At 32.6% G+C, this 12843-nt stretch overlaps 1 protein-coding gene across 1 annotated transcript in view; it reads right to left on the reverse strand.

Moving 5' to 3' along the window:
• Positions 1 to 12003, reverse strand: part of zc3h11a (zinc finger CCCH-type containing 11A) — a 110968-nt gene extending 98965 nt beyond the window's left edge. Inside the window, exon 1 of the mRNA XM_034167513.1 lies at positions 11831 to 12003. The gene's annotated coding sequence lies outside the window, so the exon portion shown is untranslated. The remainder of the gene's footprint in view (positions 1 to 11830) is intronic.
• Between the last annotated feature and the right edge of the window lie 840 nt (positions 12004 to 12843).

Consider the following 12843-nt stretch of genomic DNA (forward strand, 5'->3'; position numbering starts at 1 on the left):
ACTAACTCGAATTATGACAGATTACAATGTCTAAATACTGTATTGTGGTTTACTAACTCGAATTATGACAGATTACAATGTCTAAATACTGTATTGTGGTTTACTAACTCGGATATGACATATTACAGTGACTAAATACTGTATTGTGGTTTACTAACAGATTATGACAGATTGCAGTGACTAAATACTTTATTGTGGTTTACTAACACGGATATGACATATTACAGTGACTAAATACTGTATTGTGGTTTACTAACTCGGATATAACAGATTGCTGTGACTGAATACTGTATTGTGGTTTACAAACTCGGATTATGACACATTACAATGTCTAAATACTGTATTGTGGTTTACTAACTTGGATATGACATATTATAGTGACTAAATACTGTATTGTGGTTTACTAACTCGAATTACGACAGATTACAATGTCTAAATACTGTATTGTGGTTTACTAACTCGGATATGACATATTACAGTGACTAAATACTGTATTGTGGTTTACTAACTCGGATATGACAGATTACAATGTCTAAATACTGTATTGTGGTTTACTAACTCAGACATGACAGATTACAATGTCTAAATACTGTATTGTGGTTTACTAACTCGGATATGACAGATTACAATGTCTAAATACTGTATTGTGGTTTACTAACTCGGATATGACAGATTACAATGTCTAAATACTGTATTGTGGTTTACTAACTCGGATATGACAGATTACAATGTCTAAATACTGTATTGTGGTTTACTAACTCGGATATGACATATTACAGTGACTAAATACTGTAATTTGGTTTACTAACTCGGATATGACATATTACAGTGACTAAATACTGTATTGTGGTTTACTAACTCGGATATGACAGATTACAATGTCTAAATACTGTATTGTGGTTTACTAACTCGGACATGACAGATTACAATGTCTAAATACTGTATTGTGGTTTACTAACTCGGATATGACAGATTACAATGTCTAAATACTGTATTGTGGTTTACTAACTCGGATATGACAGATTACAATGTCTAAATACTGTATTGTGGTTTACTAACTCGGATATGACATATTACAGTGACTAAATACTGTATTGTGGTTTACTAACTCGGATATGACAGATTACAATGTCTAAATACTGTATTGTGGTTTACTAACTCGGATACAACATATTACAGCGACTAAATACTGTATTGTGGTTTACTAACTCGGATATGACAGATTACAATGTCTAAATACTGTATTGTGGTTTACTAACTCGGATATGACAGATTACAATGTCTAAATACTGTATTGTGGTTTACTAACTCGGATATGACAGATTACAATGTCTAAATACTGTATTGTGGTTTACTAACAGATTATGACAGATTGCTGTGACTAAATACTGTATTGTGGTTTACTAACTCGAATTATGACAGATTACAATGTCTAAATACTGTATTGTGGTTTACTAACTCGGATATGACAGATTACAATGTCTAAATACTGTATTGTGGTTTACTAACTCAGATATGACATATTACAGTGACTAAATACTGTATTGTGGTTTACTAACTCGGATATGACAGATTACAATGTCTAAATACTGTATTGTGGTTTACTAACTCGAATTATGACAGATTACAGTGACTAAATACTGTATTGTGGTTTACTAACAGATTATGACAGATTGCTGTGACTAAACACTGTATTGTGGTTTACTAACTCGAATTATGACAGATTACAATGTCTAAATACTGTATTGTGGTTTACTAACTCGGATATGACATATTACAGTGACTAAATACTGTATTGTGGTTTACTAACTCGAATTACGACAGATTACAATGTCTAAATACTGTATTGTGGTTTACTAACTCGGATATGACATATTACAGTGACTAAATACTGTATTGTGGTTTACTAACTCGGATATGACAGATTACAATGTCTAAATACTGTATTGTGGTTTACTAACTCGAATTACGACAGATTACAATGTCTAAATACTGTATTGTGGTTTACTAACTCGGATATGACATATTATAGTGACTAAATACTGTATTGTGGTTTACTAACTCGAATTACGACAGATTACAATGTCTAAATACTGTATTGTGGTTTACTAACTCGGATATGACATATTACAGTGACTAAATACTGTATTGTGGTTTACTAACTCGGATATGACAGATTACAATGTCTAAATACTGTATTGTGGTTTACTAACTCAGACATGACAGATTACAATGTCTAAATACTGTATTGTGGTTTACTAACTCGGATATGACAGATTACAATGTCTAAATACTGTATTGTGGTTTACTAACTCGGATATGACAGATTACAATGTCTAAATACTGTATTGTGGTTTACTAACTCGGATATGACAGATTACAATGTCTAAATACTGTATTGTGGTTTACTAACTCGGATATGACATATTACAGTGACTAAATACTGTAATTTGGTTTACTAACTCGGATATGACATATTACAGTGACTAAATACTGTATTGTGGTTTACTAACTCGGATATGACAGATTACAATGTCTAAATACTGTATTGTGGTTTACTAACTCGGACATGACAGATTACAATGTCTAAATACTGTATTGTGGTTTACTAACTCGGATATGACAGATTACAATGTCTAAATACTGTATTGTGGTTTACTAACTCGGATATGATAGATTACAATGTCTAAATACTGTATTGTGGTTTACTAACTCGGATATGACATATTACAGTGACTAAATACTGTATTGTGGTTTACTAACTCGGATATGACAGATTACAATGTCTAAATACTGTATTGTGGTTTACTAACTCGGATACGACATATTACAGTGACTAAATACTGTATTGTGGTTTACTAACTCGGATATGACAGATTACAATGTCTAAATACTGTATTGTGGTTTACTAACTCGGATATGACAGATTACAATGTCTAAATACTGTATTGTGGTTTACTAACTCGGATATGACAGATTACAATGTCTAAATACTGTATTGTGGTTTACTAACAGATTATGACAGATTGCTGTGACTAAATACTGTATTGTGGTTTACTAACTCGAATTACGACAGATTACAATGTCTAAATACTGTATTGTGGTTTACTAACTCGGATATGACATATTACAGTGACTAAATACTGTATTGTGGTTTACTAACTCGAATTACGACAGATTACAATGTCTAAATACTGTATTGTGGTTTACTAACTCGGATATGACATATTACAGTGACTAAATACTGTATTGTGGTTTACTAACAGATTATGACAGATTGCTGTGACTAAATACTGTATTGTGGTTTACTAACTCGGATTATGACAGATTACAATGTCTAAATACTGTATTGTGGTTTACCAACTCGGATATGACAGATTACAGTGACTAAATACTGTATTGTGGTTTACTAACAGATTATGATAGATTGCTGTGACTAAATACTGTATTGTGGTTTACTAACTCGAATTATGACAGATTACAATGTCTAAATACTGTATTGTGGTTTACTAACTCGGATATGACATATTACAGTGACTAAATACTGTATTGTGGTTTACTAACTCGAATTATGACAGATTACAATGTCTAAATACTGTATTGTGGTTTACTAACTCGGATTATGACAGATTACAATGTCTAAATACTGTATTGTGGTTTACTAACTCGGATATGACATATTACAGTGACTAAATACTGTATTGTGGTTTACTAACAGATTATGACAGATTGCAGTGACTAAATACTGTATTGTGGTTTACTAACACAGATTATTACAGATTGCAGTGACTAAATACTGTATTGTGGTTTACTAACACAGATTATAACAGATTGCCGTGACTGAATACTGTATTGTGGTTTACAAACTCGGATTATGACACATTACAATGTCTAAATACTGTATTGTGGTTTACTAACTTGGATATGACATATTATAGTGACTAAATACTGTATTGTGGTTTACTAACTCGAATTACGACAGATTACAATGTCTAAATACTGTATTGTGGTTTACTAACTCGGATATGACAGATTACAATGTCTAAATACTGTATTGTGGTTTACTAACTCAGACATGACAGATTACAATGTCTAAATACTGTATTGTGGTTTACTAACTCGGATATGACAGATTACAATGTCTAAATACTGTATTGTGGTTTACTAACTCGGATATGACAGATTACAATGTCTAAATACTGTATTGTGGTTTACTAACTCGGATATGACAGATTACAATGTCTAAATACTGTATTGTGGTTTACTAACTCGGATATGACATATTACAGTGACTAAATACTGTAATTTGGTTTACTAACTCGGATATGACATATTACAGTGACTAAATACTGTATTGTGGTTTACTAACTCGGATATGACAGATTACAATGTCTAAATACTGTATTGTGGTTTACTAACTCGGACATGACAGATTACAATGTCTAAATACTGTATTGTGGTTTACTAACTCGGATATGACAGATTACAATGTCTAAATACTGTATTGTGGTTTACTAACTCGGATATGACAGATTACAATGTCTAAATACTGTATTGTGGTTTACTAACTCGGATATGACATATTACAGTGACTAAATACTGTATTGTGGTTTACTAACTCGGATATGACAGATTACAATGTCTAAATACTGTATTGTGGTTTACTAACTCGGATACGACATATTACAGCGACTAAATACTGTATTGTGGTTTACTAACTCGGATATGACAGATTACAATGTCTAAATACTGTATTGTGGTTTACTAACTCGGATATGACAGATTACAATGTCTAAATACTGTATTGTGGTTTACTAACTCGGATATGACAGATTACAATGTCTAAATACTGTATTGTGGTTTACTAACAGATTATGACAGATTGCTGTGACTAAATACTGTATTGTGGTTTACTAACTCGAATTATGACAGATTACAATGTCTAAATACTGTATTGTGGTTTACTAACTCGGATATGACAGATTACAATGTCTAAATACTGTATTGTGGTTTACTAACTCAGATATGACATATTACAGTGACTAAATACTGTATTGTGGTTTACTAACTCGGATATGACAGATTACAATGTCTAAATACTGTATTGTGGTTTACTAACTCGAATTATGACAGATTACAGTGACTAAATACTGTATTGTGGTTTACTAACAGATTATGACAGATTGCTGTGACTAAATACTGTATTGTGGTTTACTAACTCGAATTATGACAGATTACAATGTCTAAATACTGTATTGTGGTTTACTAACTCGGATATGACATATTACAGTGACTAAATACTGTATTGTGGTTTACTAACTCGAATTACGACAGATTACAATGTCTAAATACTGTATTGTGGTTTACTAACTCGGATATGACATATTACAGTGACTAAATACTGTATTGTGGTTTACTAACAGATTATGACAGATTGCTGTGACTAAATACTGTATTGTGGTTTACTAACTCGGATTATGACAGATTACAATGTCTAAATACTGTATTGTGGTTTACTAACTCGGATATGACATATTACAGTGACTAAATACTGTATTGTGGTTTACTAACAGATTATGACAGATAGCTGTGACTAAATACTGTATTGTGGTTTACTAACTCGAATTATGACAGATTACAATGTCTAAATACTGTATTGTGGTTTACTAACAGATTATGACAGATTGCTGTGACTAAATACTGTATTGTGGTTTACTAACTCGAATTATGACAGATTACAATGTCTAAATACTGTATTGTGGTTTACTAACAGATTATGACAGATTGCTGTGACTAAATACTGTATTGTGGTTTACTAACTCGAATTATGACAGATTACAATGTCTAAATACTGTATTGTGGTTTACTAACTTGGATATGACATATTACGGTGACTAAATACTGTATTGTGGTTTACTAACTCGAATTACGACAGATTACAATGTCTAAATACTGTATTGTGGTTTACTAACTCGGATATGACATATTACAGTGACTAAATACTGTATTGTGGTTTACTAACAGATTATGACAGATTGCTGTGACTAAATACTGTATTGTGGTTTACTAACTCGGATTATGACAGATTACAATGTCTAAATACTGTATTGTGGTTTACTAACTCGGATATGACATATTACAGTGACTAAATACTGTATTGTGGTTTACTAACAGATTATGACAGATAGCTGTGACTAAATACTGTATTGTGGTTTACTAACTCGAATTATGACAGATTACAATGTCTAAATACTGTATTGTGGTTTACTAACAGATTATGACAGATTGCTATGACTAAATACTGTATTGTGGTTTACTAACTCGAATTATGACAGATTACAATGTCTAAATACTGTATTGTGGTTTACTAACAGATTATGACAGATTGCTGTGACTAAATACTGTATTGTGGTTTACTAACTCGAATTATGACAGATTACAATGTCTAAATACTGTATTGTGGTTTACTAACTTGGATATGACATATTACAGTGACTAAATACTGTATTGTGGTTTACTAACTCGAATTACGACAGATTACAATGTCTAAATACTGTATTGTGGTTTACTAACTCGGATATGACATATTACAGTGACTAAATACTGTATTGTGGTTTACTAACAGATTATGACAGATTGCTGTGACTAAATACTGTATTGTGGTTTACTAACTCGGATTATGACAGATTACAATGTCTAAATACTGTATTGTGGTTTACTAACTCGGATTATGACAGATTACAATGTCTAAATACTGTATTGTGGTTTACTAACTCCAATTATGACAGATTACAATGTCTAAATACTGTATTGTGGTTTACTAACAGATTATGACAGATTGCTGTGACTAAATACTGTATTGTGGTTTACTAACTCGAATTATGACAGATTACAATGTCTAAATACTGTATTGTGGTTTACTAACTTGGATATGACATATTACAGTGACTAAATACTGTATTGTGGTTTACTAACTCGAATTACGACAGATTACAATGTCTAAATACTGTATTGTGGTTTACTAACTCGGATATGACATATTACAGTGACTAAATACTGTATTGTGGTTTACTAACAGATTATGACAGATTGCTGTGACTAAATACTGTATTGTGGTTTACTAACTCGAATTATGACAGATTACAATGTCTAAATACTGTATTGTGGTTTACTAACTCGGATATGACATATTACATGACTAAATACTGTATTGTGGTTTACTAACTCGAATTATGACAGATTACAATGTCTAAATACTGTATTGTGGTTTACTAACTCGGATTATGACAGATTACAATGTCTAAATACTGTATTGTGGTTTACTAACTCGGATATGACATATTACAGTGACTAAATACTGTATTGTGGTTTACTAACAGATTATGACAGATTACAATGTCTAAATACTGTATTGTGGTTTACTAACAGATTATGACAGATTGCTGTGACTAAATACTGTATTGTGGTTTACTAACTCGAATTATGACAGATTACAATGTCTAAATACTGTATTGTGGTTTACTAACAGATTATGACAGATTGCTGTGACTAAATACTGTATTGTGGTTTACTAACTCGAATTATGACAGATTACAATGTCTAAATACTGTATTGTGGTTTACTAACTCGAATTATGACAGATTACAATGTCTAAATACTGTATTGTGGTTTACTAACTTGGATATGACATATTACGGTGACTAAATACTGTATTGTGGTTTACTAACTCGAATTACGACAGATTACAATGTCTAAATACTGTATTGTGGTTTACTAACTCGGATATGACATATTACAGTGACTAAATACTGTATTGTGGTTTACTAACAGATTATGACAGATTGCTGTGACTAAATACTGTATTGTGGTTTACTAACTCGGATTATGACAGATTACAATGTCTAAATACTGTATTGTGGTTTACTAACTCGGATATGACATATTACAGTGACTAAATACTGTATTGTGGTTTACTAACAGATTATGACAGATAGCTGTGACTAAATACTGTATTGTGGTTTACTAACTCGAATTATGACAGATTACAATGTCTAAATACTGTATTGTGGTTTACTAACAGATGACAGATTGCTATGACTAAATACTGTATTGTGGTTTACTAACTCGAATTATGACAGATTACAATGTCTAAATACTGTATTGTGGTTTACTAACAGATTATGACAGATTGCTGTGACTAAATACTGTATTGTGGTTTACTAACTCGAATTATGACAGATTACAATGTCTAAATACTGTATTGTGGTTTACTAACTTGGATATGACATATTACAGTGACTAAATACTGTATTGTGGTTTACTAACTCGAATTACGACAGATTACAATGTCTAAATACTGTATTGTGGTTTACTAACTCGGATATGACATATTACAGTGACTAAATACTGTATTGTGGTTTACTAACAGATTATGACAGATTGCTGTGACTAAATACTGTATTGTGTTTACTAACTCGGATTATGACAGATTACAATGTCTAAATACTGTATTGTGGTTTACTAACTCCAATTATGACAGATTACAATGTCTAAATACTGTATTGTGGTTTACTAACAGATTATGACAGATTGCTGTGACTAAATACTGTATTGTGGTTTACTAACTCGAATTATGACAGATTACAATGTCTAAATACTGTATTGTGGTTTACTAACTTGGATATGACATATTACAGTGACTAAATACTGTATTGTGGTTTACTAACTCGAATTACGACAGATTACAATGTCTAAATACTGTATTGTGGTTTACTAACTCGGATATGACATATTACAGTGACTAAATACTGTATTGTGGTTTACTAACAGATTATGACAGATTGCTGTGACTAAATACTGTATTGTGGTTTACTAACTCGAATTATGACAGATTACAATGTCTAAATACTGTATTGTGGTTTACTAACTCGGATATGACATATTACAGTGACTAAATACTGTATTGTGGTTTACTAACTCGAATTATGACAGATTACAATGTCTAAATACTGTATTGTGGTTTACTAACTCGGATTATGACAGATTACAATGTCTAAATACTGTATTGTGGTTTACTAACTCGGATATGACATATTACAGTGACTAAATACTGTATTGTGGTTTACTAACAGATTATGACAGATTACAATGTCTAAATACTGTATTGTGGTTTACTAACAGATTATGACAGATTGCTGTGACTAAATACTGTATTGTGGTTTACTAACTCGAATTATGACAGATTACAATGTCTAAATACTGTATTGTGGTTTACTAACTCGGATATGACATATTACAGTGACTAAATACTGTATTGTGGTTTACTAACTCGAATTACGACAGATTACAATGTCTAAATACTGTATTGTGGTTTACTAACTCGGATATGACATATTACAGTGACTAAATACTGTATTGTGGTTTACTAACAGATTATGACAGATTGCTGTGACTAAATACTGTATTGTGGTTTACTAACTCGAATTATGACAGATTACAATGTCTAAATACTGTATTGTGGTTTACTAACTCGGATATGACATATTAGTGACTAAATACTGTATTGTGGTTTACTAACTCGAATTACGACAGATTACAATGCCTAAATACTGTATTGTGGTTTACTAACAGATTATGACAGATTGCTGTGACTAAACACTGTATTGTGGTTTACTAACTCGAATTATGACAGATTACAATGTCTAAATACTGTATTGTGGTTTACTAACTCGGATATGACATATTACAGTGACTAAATACTGTATTGTGGTTTACTAACTCGAACTATGACAGATTACAATGTCTAAATACTGTATTGTGGTTTACTAACTCGGATTATGACAGATTACAGTGACTAAATACTGTATTGTGGTTTACTAACTCGAATTATGACAGATTACAATGTCTAAATACTGTATTGTGGTTTACTAACTCGGATTATGACAGATTACAATGTCTAAATACTGTATTGTGGTTTACTAACTCGGATATGACATATTACAGTGACTAAATACTGTATTGTGGTTTACTAACAGATTATGACAGATTGCTGTGACTAAATACTGTATTGTGGTTTACTAACTCGAATTATGACAGATTACAATGTCTAAATACTGTATTGTGGTTTACTAACTCGGATATGACATATTACAGTGACTAAATACTGTATTGTGGTTTACTAACTCGAATTACGACAGATTACAATGTCTAAATACTGTATTGTGGTTTACTAACAGATTATGACAGATTGCTGTGACTAAATACTGTATTGTGGTTTACTAACTCGAATTATGACAGATTACAATGTCTAAATACTGTATTGTGGTTTACTAACTCGGATATGACATATTACAGTGACTAAATACTGTATTGTGGTTTACTAACTCGAATTATGACAGATTACAATGTCTAAATACTGTATTGTGGTTTACTAACTCGGAGTATGACAGACTACAGTGACTAAATACTGTATTGTGGTTTACTAACTCGAATTATGACAGATTACAATGTCTAAATACTGTATTGTGGTTTACTAACTCGGATTGTGACAGATTACAATGTCTAAATACTGTATTGTGGTTTACTAACTCGGATATGACAGATTAAAGTGACTAAATACTGTATTGTGGTTTACTAACATATTATGACAGATTGCTGTGACTAAATACTGTATTGTGGTTTACTAACTCGGATATGACAGATTACAATGTCTAAATACTGTATTGTGGTTTACTAACTCGGATATGACAGATTACAGTGACTAAATACTGTATTGTGGTTTACTAACTCGGATATGACAGATTACAGTGACTAAATACTGTATTGTGGTTTACTAACTCGGATATGACAGATTACAATGTCTAAATACTGTATTGTGGTTTACTAACTCGGATATGACAGATTATAGTGACTAAATACTGTATTGTGGTTTACTAACTCGGATATGACAGATTACAATGTCTAAATACTGTATTGTGGTTTACTAACTCGGATATGACAGATTACAGTGACTAAATACTGTATTGTGGTTTACTAACTCGGATATGACAGATTACAATGTCTAAATACTGTATTGTGGTTTACTAACTCGGATATGACAGATTACAGTGACTAAATACTGTATTGTGGTTTACTAACTCGGATATGACAGATTACAATGTCTAAATACTGTATTGTGGTTTACTAACTCGGATATGACAGATTACAGTGACTAAATACTGTATTGTGGTTTACTAACTCGGATATGACAGATTACAGTGACTAAATACTGTATTGTGGTTTACTAACTCGGATATGACAGATTACAATGTCTAAATACTGTATTGTGGTTTACTAACTCGGATATGACAGATTACAGTGACTAAATACTGTATTGTGGTTTACTAACTCGGATATGACAGATTACAATGTCTAAATACTGTATTGTGGTTTACTAACTCGGATATGACAGATTACAGTGACTAAATACTGTATTGTGGTTTACTAACTCGGATATGACAGATTACAATGTCTAAATACTGTATTGTGGTTTACTAACTCGGATATGACAGATTACAGTGACTAAATACTGTATTGTGGTTTACTAACTCGGATATGACAGATTACAATGTCTAAATACTGTCTGCCATTTTAATAGACGAAGCATCATGGCACATCCACGAGACAAGAACAAAAACATGTTTTCATCCCAATCACAATTAAAGGTTTTATCGCCACAATTTCATCCCCACTTAAATGTCTGTTTTTAGAAAATAGTAAAGAATTGGTGGCGGACTGTTAGCATACAGTTTAGCTTCAGCATACATGACTGAAATAACCACAACGGACTTACTGTGTAATTAAAATCAGAAAGGTAAAAATGATCCAGAAAGTCGGTGGATCGAGAAAGACAAAGTGACACCAAAAAACAAAAACAAAGAATCGGTTATTTTTACTCGGTGAAGTCGAAGGATATATTAGCACAAAAGCTTCGACGCAAGGTGGAAGCGTTTCTTCTTCGTTGTCGTCATCTTCTTCTTCTTCTGTAGGGTTTAATTGGCGGTCGGCAAACACCGTGGCGCATTAGCGCCACAGGCGGTGGAGTAATGAAAATCAGAATGGGGAGCCAGAAAGCAGATTGAACAAAGCCTGAGCCTGAACCCGACCTCTGACTCACCCTGAGACTGACCCTGAGAGTGGAGGAGGACTTGATTGTTTAGGACCATAAACATTATGAAAGAGTAGACGCTGCAAGAAATGCGGCCGCCATCTTGGAGTGGTCATCGTAGTGATTCCATCAGGCACAGTGAAGGTTTGTTTTGTGTTGTTGTTTTTTTTAATCTTTCTGTAATAAAATTGCTTTGTTCTTTGTTATTTTCTCTGTTTTGTAAAGCATCTGTCAGCACTGTGCAAAGCAGAGCTCTGTGTGTACACAGTCCCTCTGTCAGGGCTTCAGATGGAAAACTTTCACCGGCAAGTTTGCACGTGTGTAAATGTGGTTTGGGGCGGGACGTCATGTTCTTGTATTAATTTGACAATTTACATTTACATCTCTCTTTGTACAGCCTTGGAACTCTCTCTTTCTCTCTCTGACCTGATACGAAGTATATTGATACGCTATTTTATTTATATACGAGGTCTATTAGAAAAGTATCCGACCTTATTATTTTTTTCAAAAACCATATGGATTTGAATCACGTGTGATTGCGTCAGACAAGCTTGAACCTTCATGTGCATGCGTGAGTTTTTCCACGCCTGTCGGTTGTGTCATTCGCCTGTGAGCAGTCTTTGAGTGAGGCGTGGTCCAGCCCCCTCGTCGTTGTTTCATTGCCAGGAAATGGTGGAATGATTTGGGCTTTTTTTCCA

This window comes from Thalassophryne amazonica, chromosome 3, assembly GCF_902500255.1.
Source record: "Thalassophryne amazonica chromosome 3, fThaAma1.1, whole genome shotgun sequence".
NCBI lineage: Eukaryota > Metazoa > Chordata > Actinopteri > Batrachoidiformes > Batrachoididae > Thalassophryne > Thalassophryne amazonica.